This window comes from Alligator sinensis, unplaced genomic scaffold, assembly GCF_000455745.1.
Source record: "Alligator sinensis unplaced genomic scaffold, ASM45574v1 scaffold117_1, whole genome shotgun sequence".
In the NCBI taxonomy this organism is placed as follows: domain Eukaryota; kingdom Metazoa; phylum Chordata; order Crocodylia; family Alligatoridae; genus Alligator; species Alligator sinensis.
This window is the reverse complement of record NW_005841855.1, coordinates 5,330,068-5,343,917: the sequence shown is the minus strand read 5'-3', so window position 1 is coordinate 5,343,917 and position 13,850 is coordinate 5,330,068. Positions and strand designations below refer to the sequence as shown.

The following is a 13,850-nucleotide window of genomic DNA, read 5'->3' as shown; positions in this document are numbered from 1 at the left end:
AATGGTCATAAACTACTACAAGACCGTTTCAGGCTGGACATAAGGAAGAATTTCTTTACTGTCCGAGCCCCCAAGGTCTGGAACAGCCTGCCACCGGAGGTGGTTCAAGCGCCTACATTGAACACCTTCAAGAGCAAACTGGATGCTCATCTTGCTGGGATCCTATGAACCCGGCTGACTTCCTGCCCTTTGGGCAGGGGGCTGGACTCGATGATCTTCCGAGGTCCCTTCCAGCCCTAATGTCTATGAAATCTATGAAATATATATATAGGTATCAGTTGAATACAATGTTTACTTGATATATTTACAATTTTAAAGCAATTTGGAAGCATACCAGTGCCTCAATCACTGTAATAAAATAAATTCTAAATACCTATAAATTTGGGTATTTGATTTTGGGTTTTTTATCGTGGAGAATCAGAGCTCCCCCTGCCCCCTTAGCTCACAGAGCGCAGGTCCAGCCCCATGGCCCTGCTGGTGCCCCTTACTCTCCTCTCTCAGCCCTCCCAGCTCTGCTGATGATCCTCACCCCCTGCCCCCCACCCTGCTGGAGGGGGCCCCCAGCTTCCAGGGCTACAGAGCCAGGGACCTGGGTCCACAGCCCCCTGCCCCTGGCAGGAGGCAGTGGCTGCTGCAGCAGAGCAGAGCCCAGCTCCCCTCCTTTTGCCTGCCTGCTGCAGGCTCAGGTGGGGTGGGCTGGCTCCCCACTGCTGCATGCACTCCGGAGGGGGCAAGGGTGGGCGTGGGCTGTAAGCTTGGGGCTCCCTGTCCTGCTGCCCTCCCACGGGGCCTCCACAGCCCGGCAGGTGCGACCCAGAGTGGCAAGACACAGTGGGGCCATGCAGGGAAGCTTGTTGCTACTGAGAGCTCTGTGCTGCCCTGGTGATGTGTCTCCTGTACATGTGGGAGCAGCAGGAGTGGCAGTGCAGGGCTGTGTCTCTTGTTGCAGCCACACAGGCAGGGGATGCCTCGGCAGGGCAGCATGGTCCTCACAGCAGCAACAAGGTTCCCCACACGGCCCCTACTCTGCCCTACCACGTTGGGTGGCACCCGCTGGGCTGCAGAGACCCCAGGGGAGAGAAGCAGGGCAGGGAGCCTGAGCCTGCAGCTGGCAGCCCATGCCCACTCCTGCCCCATGCACAGATCTGGGGAGCACAGGTGACCCCTGATGCACAGGTGACCACTGTATGCACTCCCCCCTGAGTGCATACAGTGCCAAGAGTCAGCCCCACCTCCCACCTCCCCATCCCGCTCCCCACCGGAGCCCTGCAGCCGTGCATTGTGGCCCCAAGCCCCATGCACAACCCAGCCGGGCAGCAGCCCCAGCCCTGCCCAACTCACTCCCTCCTTCCCTATGGGGCCCTCACATGTGAGAGCTGTTCTCCAAGCTGGTGGCCATGTGCATAAACATGCACATGGTGCCCCCTGCCTGAGCACCCTCCTCCTGCTCCACCTCAGCCCTTTGTAGGCTGCAACTCTGCCAGTTTGCAGAGCACTGTTTGCAAAACTGTAAGATCCGTGGGTTTCTCCATTAAAATGAGAAATCTGCGATTTCCTTAGGTAGAGGAGGAAATCCACATTTTTCTCCATTTTTCTGTGGGAAATGGAAAACCTGGATTTCTGATGATCATCTATAACCTTGAAGATATAGCAAAATACTTAAATTACTGCTATTACACAGGTGTCAACCATGTAAATTATCATGCACTTAAGTGCCATTTGTAAATATGTATACATCTGCATTTTTTTAAATTAAGGTACTTCCAAATTTTAACATGTGGGAATGCAGTATTTTTATATTCAAGATAAATATATATGTATCAGTTGAACACAATGTTTTATTCATATATTTACAATTTTAAAGCAATTTGGAAGCCTACCAGTACCTCAATCATTATAATAAAATAAATTCTAAATATCTATATATTCTGGCATTTGATTTTGGTTTTTTATCATGGAAAATCAGAACTCCTTCTGCCCCCTTACCTCACCAGGATGCAGGTCCAGCTGCAGCTGTCCCCCATGCTGCATTGTGGCACTAAGCATCCCTGATATGCTGATGCCCTGCCTATGCCATTGCCCCTCACTCCCAGCCCACAGACCCCTGGCCCTGCCAGTGCCCCTCACTCCTGACCTGCTGCCTCCTGCCCCCAGGCCCTAGCCCCCCAGTGTGTAAGGAAGCAAGTGGGTGTGTGGGAAACAGGATGGGTGTGTGGGAAAGGGGGTGTGTGGGCACAGGTGGCACATGGAGGGGCAGGAGGGCACAGGCAACTTATCGGGGGGGGGGGGCACGTGCTCCCTGAGATTTCTGAACCCACAGCAGGGCATGAGGCTGCATTGTTTCCAAATATCTTTTCCAAATTTACAATTAAAAATAAATACCTTTTTCATCTGAAGATCTCAAAGTGCTTTATGAAGGCGACTTATCACTACTTTACAGAGTGAAAAACCAATGCACAAAGAGGTTAATTGACTAACTCACAGGTAGCCAGTTGTTGAATGATGCATAGGGTTGGCAGCTGAGACTCCCAGGCCCTCCTCTTCTCAATCAGATTGTGTGCTGTACTTCAGATTGTGTGCACATGATACTTCTAAATCAGAGTACTATGTAGAGAACTATATCTTGTTTTACCTCAACATGTTTTAATTACTGCAATGGTAATGAGTGAATACATTTTAATATGTGCTTGTGAGAACCGTGGTACAGATTAGCATTGGGGCTAGGAAAACTTATGGGTATAACTTAGCCTGTCAAAATATAAAAGCATCCTGTGTTTTTAGGTAAAAATGCATTAGAACATGCTCTGAATTTTATCTCCCCAGTTCTCTGGTTAAATCTGGAACAGTAAAGAAGTTATGAGAATGCACTTTCTTCATTTTTATTGAAAATAATGTCTATTGATTGTGGATATTTTGTCTACTACCTCAGCTAGAAGGTTGAGAGCACATACCCAGTTTTTTTTCTTTTCTGGAAGATCACCCACTCTGTACTCATAGATTCATAGATGTGGGGTTGGAAGGGACCTTGCAGATCTAGTCCAACCCCCTGCCCTGGGCAGGAGAGAAAACTGGGCTCAAATAACCCCAGCTAGGTAATCATCAAGCCTCCTCTTAAAGACCCCCAAGGTAGGAGCCAGCACTACTTCCCTTGGAAGTTGGTTCCAGATTCTAGCCTCCCTGACTGTGAAGTAGTGCCTCCTGATGTCTAGTCTAAACCTACTCTCAAGCAACTTATGGCCGTTATTCCTTGTTACTCCGGAAGGCGCTAGGGGAATAAGGTCTCTCCCATTCTCCGCTGGTCCCCCCGGTAAAAAAAATTAATTTATAGACGGCCTCCAGGTCTCTTCTCAGCCTTCTCTTGTGAAGGCTGAACAGGTTAAGGTCCTGTAACCTCTCCTCTTAGAGTCTGCCCTGCTGTCCCTGGATCACGCAAGTGACCCTCAATTTGGACCCTCTCAATGCTGTCCACATCCCTCCTGAAGTGCGGCACCCAGAACTGGATGCAGTACTCCAACTGCGGCCTGACCAGTGTCACATGGAGGGGGAGGATCACCTCCTTGGACCTGCCTGAGATGCATCTGTGGATGCACGACAAGGTACGGTTAGCCCTACTGACCATGTTCTCGCATTGGTGGCCCATGTTCATCTTGGAATTGATAATGACTCCAAGATCTCTTTCTGCCGCTGTGCTTTCGAGGAGGGAGTTCCCCAGCCTATAGGTATGCTGCTGGTTCTTACTGCCCAAGTGCAGCACCCTGCGCTTGTCAGTATTGAATCCCATCCTATTCTCATTTGCTCACCCCTGTAACCTGTCCAGGTCCAGCTGTATCCTGACCCTCCCTTCTAGCGTACCTCAGTAGCTTGGCAAAATTGAGAATCATTAGGACATGGTAGAAAGGTCCATTCCTTACTGTCTGCCCATTATGGAAGGATTGGACCAGTTGGCCATCCTGAACACTAACATTCACCTAACCCCATCTAATAAAAGCAAAAAAAAAAAAAAAGCTGTTAGGCTGGTCTTTCCTGCTATCAGAAATGCCTGAAGCTCAGTCTCTTCCTTCCCTGGACAAAGGGGGAGATAAGGTAAACATTGAGACCATACATGTAGCATTTGCCATCAGGTTGTATATGTTATAAGCTTTGACCCAGCTTCCACTGCATGGTTCTAGATATGAAATAAGACATATAGAAGAGAGTCCAAACCAGATCAGAAGTAGCCTTTTTCTTGTCAACTTTGTTTTAATGAAGGGATATTCAGGTATTTTTTGTTACAGATAATCTTTCAAAAATAAAGTGTTCTTTGTTGGAAATTACTCTTGTCTGCCTGTATTTCTGCCTTTATATATTTGGACTTGTATGGTTTTTTATGTGCTGTGTGTCTGATTCTGAATTTAGATTTAATATTCACTTACAATTGTGCTTAATTCTGGTTTCTTCTCTCCTTTAGGCCTCTGAGATGCATGGTTCTCTCCATTGGATGTGTCTACATGTGCTGATTTAAGGTGCATTAGCTGATTTAAGGCACATTAAGGACACAGGCCTGCATGTGTGCACCCTTAATGGGCCTTAAAAATGGTGATTTTAGGCTATTTGTGTCTAAATTTGCAAAAGCAAGCATCAAATTTAGGTACAAATAGCTAAAGCACTTTAACGCATGTGTAGACACACTAAGGTGCATTAACATTTTGTATGTCAATTGACTTGGAACTAACTTTAGTCCCAAGTCAGTCTGCATACTGCGTTAATGCGCTTTAGCACGTGCATGTGTACATGTGCACCTAAGTTGCCTTAATGTGTATTAGGCAAATACACATTAAGTTTAGGCACATGTAAAAACATGTGTAGACACGCCTATTATGTATTTTTCTTAACTCTGGGTACAGGGCACACTTGCCAGGTTTCCCACTGTAGACTTTTGGTAGAGAAAATGGACAAATGGGCTGCGTCCACACATGGCATGGACGTTTGGTTTCCCCGGAACAATTAGCAATGGTGCACCTTCCACTACTGCTACTTGTCCCCAGGAAATGCCCATGCCACGTGCACTCTGGCACATGGCAAGTTATCCCCAGTGTGGTAAGAGAGGCTGGGGCCGCACTGGTCTGGCCTCACCAGCCTTACCTGGGGTCCTCCTGGGGCTGCAACAGTGGCAATTCTGCCATGTGGAGCCTGACCGGCAGCTGCAGCATTGCTCTGGAAGGCCTGGCTCTACTTTTGAGCACTGCATACTGCCTGTATGAGCACTGTTCTGCTTTTTTTCTGCGTAGGTTTTTTTGTCCCCTGGATAAAAGGTTCAATTTTTAGAATTCTTCTAAAGTGCAGTTAACTTTCTTAACAGTTACTTTCAATTCTACATCTAATTCAGTATACTCCAGGTCTTAAAACATGTTTGTTATCACGTCTAAGAAAACTTAATTTTTGCTTAGAACTGAAGCATACATAAACAGAGGTCATTAGAAAGAAATGATCATTTTTTTTACTACCAGCACCTTAGGACATTAGTCTTGCCAACCTTTCACTTGTGACAGGGTCTTTCATAAAGCACTAGTCCCTGCAGTGTACATTTTTTGTTTGAGAAACTGATTTCTATTGCAGTATGTGAATACTAGTAGGAGGACAAAACTATATTAACTTTACTTTGTTCATTGCATCTGAAACTGAGAAACAAGGCCTGCTGTGAAACAGGGGAAGGGCCTAACTAGGCCATCTTTTTATAGGTTGTAAGCATTTACTTGGCCTACATCTGGGCATATGTGGAAGGAATACTTAAAAAATAGTACTCTGATAATAAAGAGAAAAATTACTGTTTTTGAAAAATGCAGCCAAATACTGACAATTTAAAAGAAAAAGTGGGTCAAGCATAATGTCTTTGGGACAGGGACTGCATTGTTGTTATGTGTTTATACAGTATCTAGCTTCTAATCCATTGGGACTTTGTATATAACTTGAGCTCCTAAGTACTCTCACAGTCCAACCCTTTCTAATTTCAAGCTCTGGAAGGAACTGCGAAGCAGTAAGCACACATCTTTCGGCTTCATCTTGTCCCTAAGTTTCATCTTGTCCCTAAGTTTCTTCCCATAACCTCTGTCCCCTCCAATCTCTCTCAGTCCTTTTAACCCTCCACCCTTGGTAGCTCATCCCAGCCCCATTCTCCTCTCCACCAAATCATTCCCTATTTCCACTCCCTGGGCTTCAACCCACACCTACACTATTTGCCCAGCCTTTGTTCCAGCCTCATTCTCTCAGTTATCAGTACTGGCATCTGTTTTTACATATCTGCCAGTCCTAGTCTCACCAGTGCAGGGATCAGAAGGTTCAGTACAATCAAGCGTTCAAGAATTGCACAACTTTTTATTGTGAAACAGCAGACCAGCCCCTGCACACCTCTAACTACCCCTCTGACTGACTATCTCTCAACTACCAACTTCCCCAGTCTCCTCAGTTAAGGAGCATCTCTAAATTACAACTTCTATCATTACTGGCTCTTGTCTCTGCACATCCAGTAGTCCTAGTCTCACCAGGTTTCTTTTCTCAATCTGTTTTCCCAGCTCTTGTCCCATTGGCATTTGAGGCAGGAAGCTCTACCTCCACACTGCCTGGGCCAGAGGCATAACTGGGTAGTTCTGTGCCCTAGGGGAGTGGCAGCGCGAGGCAATCACTGTAGCTGGGCTGGCTGTGACAGCACTCAGGCCAGCAGCATAGCAGCTGCTATTTTTGCACCTCTTCCTAGGTTGGTGCCTGTGGCTGGTACCCCTCTCCTTCCTATTTACATTTCTGGCCTAGGTTGTAATGGAGGGCATTGCATGCTCTCCTGTCATTGAGAGCAAAGGAGACAAACTTCTTCCTCTCATTTCTCCTATCCTTTTCCTCCCTGCCCCCAACACTCTCCCCTCTCCCTGCCCCACCACCTGCCAATCCTGCCTGCAACTCCATTTGGCCAACAGCAGCAAGTATAAGGACAGACATTTAAAGAGATTTTAATGGCTGAATACTAAGATAGCTCCACAGAGTATATGTAAACTGAAACTTCAGAGATGTGGCCGAGTTGGTACAGAATGATACAGAGAAAACAAAAGGCAAATATTGGACTTAAAGACACATTTCAAGTTCCTGATGCTAACCATAAAGGCACTAAAAGTGTGCAGATAAAATACCATCAGAAACATTTAAGTTGGGCAAAATATTCAGGCCAATGTGTCCATACCCTCAGAAAAATTTGAGTAACAGTGAAGCTTGGACACAGTCACTATGAGATCCTTGGATTGTGTACCATAAGGAACAATTAGGAGAATATAGCAGTGCAAGGGTAATGGAACTGAGAAGCATCGCATATAGAATTAAGAAATACAGATTTTATAAGACAGTAATAAAATTTGTATTTCTCTATATCATTGTATTGAAAACATAACTATGAAATCAGCCTCTCCATATAATATTCCTCCTAAGGTATTATATTTATTATATATTGGCCTACTTTTATAAAAGGCAGATAATTGAGGAGGTAGATGGAAAATTATAGAAAATGTATTCCAAATCCAAGGATGTACATAAGAAATGCCATACTGAGTTACGTAAGAATGGTCCATCTAGCCCATTATCCTGTCTCTGCAAGTTGCAGGAGTGGATGCTTTAGAGGATAAATCTAAACTTTCCTCTATTCATTACCCTACATAGCATCCACTGTTATAGGTTTAGAGATGTCAGAGGAAACACATCCAGCCATTCTGTTCTCCAGCCACTGTGCAATTGCACACAAAGATCTTGATCGTCCCTATAATCCTGGCAATTTGCCTTTAGGATAAATAATGGGATTGGTGTTATATAGTTTGATTACTTGACCTCCGTCTTGGCTAAGTTATCATAATTCTTAGTCGGAGTTTGTATTTACTTTGTAAGGTTCTTAGCCTGACTTTCAAAATTCTTCAAGAAGCACCAAGATACCTTACTGAATAAACCTAAACCTCTAGATAACTACTGAAATAACCTGATGTATGTCTCTAAGCACCTTAATTATCAATATATTGCATATGCTGTACATTTTTGGAACTTATTTCCTATTGCCATTAAAAGGAAATTGTCCTCATATTGTTTAAATCCATGCTTGTGGTGGGTGTGGGTGTGTCTCTATATAATTAACTGTTCACCTTGTAGGAGGGGTTATAAATTAGTAACTACACAAAGTCTTAACATGCCCTGAGAATGACCAAAACACGCTGAGAATGATGCTGCTCTAGACCATACCAGTATTACCATATTTACCCGAATATAAGATATATCTGAATTTAAGACGACCTCCCAATAATTAGATTCTATTCTTGGAAAATTTATACATTTGTTATAATTTTCCCTGTATAGAATCTAATTATTGGAGAATGGTCTTGAATTCATCGCCTGCCACTACTGCAAGCAATGAGTGGGGAAGTAATGGAGCAGGAAGTGGAGGGGAAGGGACAGTAATGGTGGTAGGAGAAATAGGACAGGCAGTGGGGCAGCTTGCCTCCTGCCATGTGTCTGCCTCCCCTTCCCCGCTCCATGCCACTTCTGCCCCCTGCAGCCTTGGGTCCCTGTTCCCCCTTCACCCTGTCCTTCCCCACCCGGCCACCTCACCTGTCCCTCCACCTCCCTCTTACCTTTAGTCTGGTACTGATAGGCTCTGTCTCCTCCAGTGAAGCCTGGGGCACAGAGCATGACCCCAGCCCTGCCCCATAGCAGCGGTGTGAAGCTGACACCCCTGCTACAGGGCCAGGCTGGGGCCATGCCTCTGCTCCAGTCTGAATCAGAAATGGAGCCTGCCAGCACTAGAACAAAGATAAGGAGGGGTGCAGTGGGAGGTCCAGGACAGGACAGGGCAACAGGGTAGTACACAGAGCCAGGGAGTACAGAGATGAGGGGGGCAGGCAGCAGCTGCCTGCCCCATGTCATCTTGTACTCGATTGTAAGATGAGGGGCTTCTCCCCCATCATGTTAATGTTGTGTAATACTTGCTGCTTGCTCCCGAGTGACCAGCTGTCATTTTGGGAAAGTACTGACTGTACTAACTTACAGATAAGCAGCTGCCATTTTGGGAAAGTACTGACTGTACTAACTCACAGATAAGCAGCCGCAGCCATTGCGTATCTTGTCATGCTATTGCCGTAACTGTTGGGCACTTCCTCAAACCCGGGGGGAGACTCAAACCCGGGGGGAGACCACCATATAAGGGAACGAACAAAATAATAGAAGCCAATTGGCTCACGAGGATACTGACAATTGTATCAGTCTTATAAAACAACCAGGAATCCGGAAGAGAACACTCCGGAGTCCGAGACTAAACGAGCAGGGTGGAATCTGGCCAATTCTATCCCAGTCTTGCGAACGCCCACCGATATCCAAAACCCAGGGCGACCCCTCCGTATCCCGAACGAGTAATCTCTCCCAGGGGAGTGAATTACTGCAGTATTTGTAACAGCTGTAAGAACACTGAGCCTCACTACCAACGTGAGTACAAAAATAAAACTTTTTGCATTTCACTTTAAGTGCCAAGGGACTCTGCCTCTGTGTTATTACCTCCTTGTTCTTGCCCAGAGTGTTTAATTCCACCGCACGCGACAGTTAAGTGGGGGAAAACAACTTCATATTTTAATTGAGTAAATACAATAAAAAAAATAGCTAAGGATTCTTCAGCCATACAAATTAATAAGAAAAGAAGTGGAGCCTCTAGGCACTGAAAACAGGGTACAGATTACAGCTAATCTAATTATGATCCAAGAACTAAATGAATAATTTTCCTTGGTTTTCAATAAGAATAATTATGTTGAACAAGAGGGCAAAGGCAGGATGGCAAATAGCAATGAATATATGGTAATCAAAATTACCATAGCTGAGGTGGAAACATAACTCAGAATGCTTTCAAATCAGGTACTGAATAATTTCTATCCTAGAATTATGAAAGAACTGGGGCATGAAGTGGTAAGACAGTAGCACGAGTTTTTAGCCAATATATCAAGTCAGGAATATAATATATACAATTGGAGAAGGCCAATATATTTGTTTTTTTAAGAGAGAAATGATGTGGGAAATTACAGGTTCATTAGTCTAACCTCAGTGGTATGCGACGCATTCGAACAAATTTTGGAAGAAAGAGCAGTTAAAGATGTAGAAGTAAATGGAAAATGGGATAAATTCCACCACACATTTACAAAAGATAAATGAGCCAGACCAGCATGCTGTCTTTCTTTGATATGTTCTGTGCGTGCGTGTATGTGTGACTAGATTCCTAGACAAAGAAAATATGGTAATTTAATCTATCTAGATTTCAGCCAAGCATTTGATATAATTGCACATGGGAATTATGAGACTACTGGAGATAGCAGAAGTGTGGAGATGGGATGGAGATACGGGTAAGGAGGCATTTATGGGTAGGTAGGGATCAGGCTGCAGACAGGTAACTCCAGTCTCTGCAGTTTTGTGTAGTCAAATTCAGACAAGTATCATGTATCTCTCTAAATGGCTCTAAAAGAGCCACATTGTGTGGCTCTAAAACATTCTTAACTTTGACTCAATGATACGTTACTAGCAGGACTCTTGAAATACTGTACTAATGGACACAGCTTTGCTTAGACACAATACATTTATATGTTTATATATTCCATTCAAACTATAGCAATATTATGGCATACTAATTATAAAGTAACAGATTTGATTATGTCATTAATGTCATTTTTTAACTAAACTACTGATTAACCAAGTAAATATGATGTTTCTAACACTTCTATATTTTGTTCATTTTTCCATATTTATGTCTCAATTTTTCCCCCTTATGTTTTTATTTATACACTGGAAATACCATAGTACAAAATGACACATTTAGAAGGCTGTTTGCCTGTGATTGAAGGAAGTGATATATCGGATCCCTCAGACTATGGAAAACTAGCTATGAGGAAGAACATCTCAGCCAGGGTCATTTACCATTATAGCTTCAAATTGGATGCCCCAGGTTTAAAATGGCTTTGTTCCAATGAATTATGAGCTTAAAAATGAGTTTAAGATGACCAGTAGGGTTCAAGTACTGCTTCTGAAAGCTACCTGTACAGCATGAAGAACTGAAAAATGTACAGAACTGTTTAAACACTATGCAAACCCCCACTGGAGGCTGGGTGTCTGAGGGAAAATTGAACTGAACATGGTGGAGGAGTGGGGAAAAATAACAAGCCCCCCCCTCACCCCTGCTTTATTCCTTTCATCACTTCTATCCATCTGAATAAATCCAGCACACTTATAAAGAACTGAGCTCCAGTGCAACCTAAATGTTATGAATGTCTCAGATGCACCCACGCATACATTTGTTAGCAGCCAGCCTCCTGGCACAAAACTATCTCCTACAGCACTTTGGAGAAGAATGTTCTAGGTCCGAGGTGTCAAATATATGGACCAGGGCTGGACCTGGCCTGGGAAATTTTCATCTGATTCACTGAGCTCCTAGAGGGACTGAAATCCTAGGTACAGATGCCCATAGGGAACTTGTTTTGGTGGTGCCATTGCTTACCCTGTGACCAAGGGCGTTAATGCATGTGCACCCGGAGGCATGGGGGCGGGGACGCTATAATTAGCGTGGCTCTGAGAGCTGCTCTAATTAAAGCACCCAGAGCATCACGTGTATCAGCGTCCCTGTGCTGAAAAATGGCGGTAGGGGCACTTTAAACTTTGTCGAATGAGCCGTAGTTAAAGCACCCCCGCTGCCTTTTTTCAGTGTGGGGGCACTGATACACGTGATGCTGGAGTCTGCTCTGGTGCATTGTAATGACAGAATGTGGAGCAGCCTCAATGTACGTGTATAGATGCCCCAAAATCCCAGCGACAGCTCCCCGCTTGGGGCTCATTTCAGTGGTAGTGGAGTGAGGGGAATGGTGCAGCTGTGCAAGGTAACTCCACTACCACTTGTCCTGTTGCCAGAGGTGGGTCTGGATCTGTCCTTCATCACCAAGTATGTTTGACAGCTGTAAACTCTAGGTTATTAACCTGACCCAATAAAGTGGTTGTAGCCAAGGTTCCTCAACTGAGGAAGGAGAATAGGAGCCCAAACCAGCTCATTTTGCACATCTTTAAGGTATGTCTTTGTTAGGGTATGTTTTGAAGAGTAAATAGCAACCAGTCCCGTTAGGTCAGTGGTCCTCAACCTTTTTAGATTTGAGGCACTCCTCTACAAATTTGAGGCACCGCTCGATAAACTTGCAACACACCTTGGACAATGCCAGCTCTTGGTTTTCACTCTTTTTTATTTTGATCACAGAAAAATAATGGTGCAATTTCTTGTTGTAAAGAACTGGGAAAGACTGCAACTGGTCAGCATGTTTTCAAAGCTACAGATTCCAATGTGAAAACTCTGGGATCATCTTGTGAATCATGTTTACCCAGTTACCAGTGCTAATGTGTGTGGCATCCTGCAGCACCCCTGAAAGGATCCCAAAGCACCCCAGGGTGCCACAGCACCCTGGTTGAGCATCACTATTCTAGGTGATCATGTGCAAATGTATCATCTAACTTAAATTAACTGGCAGGAAATCAACTAGACTTTAAAAGATGTCCAATCCCAAAATTGTGGTCCAAAGTACAACTGGGCTAGGTGAAGATGTTCAAAATGCCTGAGGTGGAATTGAGCTAAGTTACACAGTTTTCTGAAAGCAGCGTAGTTTAGCTCAGTAGCGAACAGAACACACGTTCTCCCTTTGGTGTGCTGCGGGGTGCAAGCCTTAGCACAAACAACTGGTGCTTCCTGAGGCTGGGGGGGCACCATGGTGGCGAGCAGCAACCACCTGCCACCACCAGTGTCAGTCAGTGGAGAGTGGGGACTGCCCGCAGCTGCGGGTGTCAGTGTTGACAGCGGCGAGTGGGGACTGCCTGCAGTTGCCAGCGATGGTGGCAGGGGGGGCGGTGAGTGGGGACTGCCCGCAGGCACCGTCAGTCGCATTGGCAGCAAACGGGGGGAAGATGGGGGTGAGCCACAGCTGCCTGCAGAAGCCAGTGGCAGCCAATCTCAGGGGGGGCACATGCCTATGAATCTTAGATCGGGTTCCCCCATTTTAAAACCAGTCTACATGGGACGAACATCTGTTCTGCTCTGGCTATAAACTGGTTTCCAATCACTTCTACTGGTAAAAGTGTCATGTCTCTACCTGGCCCTGCTATTCACAGAGGCCTAATAGCTTTGCCACTCCTGTATTTCCAGCTGCTTGTGTAGGTGTCCCTTTCCTGTGCTACAAGCCGCTGAGCTATGTGCTGGCGTGATATTCCTGTCCTGCCCAAGCGCCTGCTGCGGTTGCCACAGAGACGGGGGTGATGCTGGCACTGGAGCAAGAGCGAAGCCGTCTCCTGGGCACGAAAATAGGGATCAAGGTGGCCCAGACGCTCCCCTAGCTCCTCAGTCGTGCTGCTGCTAAGACCAGGAGCTTTTATTTATGCCTGTTTGTTTGTTTTTTTGCACCCACGCAGGCGGCTGCAAGCCTGCATGTGCCTGTCCAGCGCGCCCGCCTTCCAGCCAAGACAGGGCAAGGACATCGCGTCTCCTTACCCTGCCTAGGGGGAGCCCGTGCCAACCCAGCTCCCGCTCCCCGCGGGCCCTTCCCTCTGCAGCCCGCCCTGCCGGGGCACGTGACCCCCCTCTGCGGCGGGAGTTCCCCCCTCCCCACATTCCCAACCGCCTCCTCCCTCTCCGGGTTCCAACGCGGCCGGCCAATCAGGAGAGTGGGTTCCCGTCTCCCTCGGCCTTTCCCCCTCTGCCCATTGGGCAGGAGGAGGCGCGGAGCTCCGCCCCCTGCGCGGCCCGCCCGAGTGCTGCAGTGGCGGCGCTGGGCCTCCCAACCGCCGCAGTCGCC

At 46.1% G+C, this 13,850-nt stretch overlaps 1 long non-coding RNA gene across 1 annotated transcript in view; it reads right to left on the bottom strand.

The window, feature by feature from the left end:
- LOC112551713 overlaps window positions 1-8,764 on the bottom strand; it is a 19,747-nt gene extending 10,983 nt beyond the window's left edge. Inside the window, exon 1 of the long non-coding RNA XR_003096025.1 lies at window positions 8,631-8,764. This is a non-coding gene — a long non-coding RNA (uncharacterized LOC112551713). The remainder of the gene's footprint in view (window positions 1-8,630) is intronic.
- Window positions 8,765-13,850: the final 5,086 nt, after the last annotated feature.